Genomic DNA, 2,537 nt, shown 5'->3' with positions numbered 1-2,537 from the left:
AGACGACGTTGTCATCTTTGGAAGCACTTTTGAAGAGCACAACAGGCGCCTGGAAGTCGTTTTAGACTGCATCGAAAACGCCGGCCTAGTACTCAATTCTAAGAAATGTCACTTCGGTGAGCGGCAGACATTGGTGCTTGGCCAGACAAGGATGGTATCAGGCCTGATCCACAAAAGACAGCAGCTGTTGAAGCGTTTAAGCCTCCTCGGTCTGTTAAAGAGCTTCGTAGTTTCCTAGGCCTCTGCTCTTATTTCCGCCGATTTATACCTGCTTTTGCCGATGTCGCCTATCCCCTGACTTGTCTTCTGCATAAGGACGCCGTTTTTGAGTGGACTCACGAGTGCGACGCATCGTTTCGTCAACTGAAGTTCTTACGGACGACGGGTCCCATCCTTCGGCATTTCGACCCAGCTGCACCAACGGAGATCCACACCGATGCGAGTGGCGTGGGGGTCGGGGGAGTCCTTGTTCAGCGATGCGGCCTGAACGAGCATGTCATTGCTTATGCGAGTCGTACGTTAAGTAAGCCTGAACGCAATTACACCGTTACGGAGCAGGAATGTCTAGCGGTCATTTTTGCTGTGCAACGTTTTCGCTCGTACGTGTATGGACGCCCATTCACAATCGTCACAGATCATCATTCGTTGTGTTGGCTTGTCAATCTTCGTGATCCCTCTGGTCGACTCGCGCGCTGGGCTCTACGTCTTCAGGAGTACAACTTCACAGTTTCATATAAGAGTGGTCGCCGACACGCTGATGCTGACTGCCTTTCGCGAATGCCGCTAAACACCACTCTTTGTGATGCCGATAACTTTGATCGCTTGATTGCTTCTTTAGCACCTGCATTCCCTGATAAAGAGACCTTGGAGAAGGAGCAGCGAGAAGACTTCAGCTTAGAGCCACTTTTCAACGCGCATGACTCCACAACAAGCCGAGGATTTTGTGTTCGTGATGGCCTCCTATACAAGAGGAATTTCGCAACCACTGGTGCCCGCTTCCTTCTTGTAGTTCCGGAGAAGCTACGCTCCTCTATTCTGCAGGTTATGCACGACGATCCTACCTCCGGACATCTCGGAGCAGCGTGTACATTTCATCGTGCCCAAGAACGGTTTTATTGGCCCCGAATGCGTCGGTCGACTGAAATGTATGTGGCCAGTTGCGCTCAGTGTCAGGCCCACAAACACCTAACTACGACGCCAGCCGGCCTCCTACAACCACTGACGCCTCCGAGCTCTCCTTTCGAGCAAGTTGGAATTGATCTCATGGGTCCCTTTCCCCGCTCATCGAAAGGGAACCGTTGGATCATCGTATGTGCCGACCATCTGACCCGGTACTGCGCGACGGCTGCTTTGCCATCTGCCACCGCCAGCCAAGTTTCCTTTTTCCTCCTGCATTCGATCATTCTCCGTCACGGCCCTCCTCGAGTAATCATCAGTGACCGCGGCCGCCAGTTTACTGCAGATGTCGTGGAAGAGCTTCTTCGATTATGCGCTTCCAGCTTTCGCCACTCGACACCGTATCACCCGCAAACAAATGGGCTGACCGAGCGTACCAACCGCATCCTGGTGAACATGTTGTCCATGTACGTCGCATCGGACCATAAAAACTGGGACGACATTTTGCCATTCATTACATACGCTTTTAACACAGCAAAGCACGAGACTACTGGCTACAGCCCGTTTTTCCTACTCTACGCTCGTCCGCCGCGTCACACACTGGACACCATATTTTCTTTCTCCACCCACGACGATCTCACCATCGCCGAGACTCTGTGTCTCGCTGAAGAAGCTCGACGCTTGGCCCGCATACGTAATCTGGCTTCGCAAGAGCGGTCAAAAGCACGGTACGACAGGCACCATCGGGATGTCACCTATTCTCCAGGGGATCTAGTCTGGCTATGGTGTCCGGTGCGCAAACGTGGCCTGTGTCAGAAACTTCTTGCCAACTATACTGACCCGTACGTTATTGTTGACCAACTCAGTGAAGTGAATTATCGACTGGCGCGTCGCACCGCAACTGGACGGCGCTCCGCCAAGACCGAGGTTGTGCATGTCGCTCGTCTCAAGCCCTCCACACTGAGAACTTAGCTGACTTGCCCGGCGGGCTTCGTCTAGGAGGGGAGGAATATTTCGCGAGAATGATACTGGAACCGGCGAGATGGCGGTCACCCTTACGAGTTTTCTACTGCTCACGCAGGTGTTTTCGGCGAGCTTTTCCACGGCGGTCCTTCCTCAGGGATTTCCATTCGACGACGTATGCCTGGAATTGGCCGACAGCGGTTCTTCGTCGTCAACTGATTTGTTCGAGGCCTTCGAGCTACAACAGTGTCCAGCCGGTGATGAATTTGAACGTTTTCCGATTCCAAGCTGGCAACATTGCCATGTGGGCGTTGACGCTGTCAAGTGTCGACTACAAAATCCCCGAAGCAGCATGCACTGTGACGATGGGGCGTGGAACCGGCGAGATGGCGGTGACCCTTACACGTTTTCTACTGCTCACGCAGGTTGGTTCTTTTTACCCTTTGAAAGCGTCGCGC

This window comes from Dermacentor silvarum, chromosome 4, assembly GCF_013339745.2.
Source record: "Dermacentor silvarum isolate Dsil-2018 chromosome 4, BIME_Dsil_1.4, whole genome shotgun sequence".
NCBI classification, from domain to species: Eukaryota; Metazoa; Arthropoda; class Arachnida; order Ixodida; family Ixodidae; genus Dermacentor; species Dermacentor silvarum.
Note: the sequence above shows the minus strand (reverse complement) of the source record.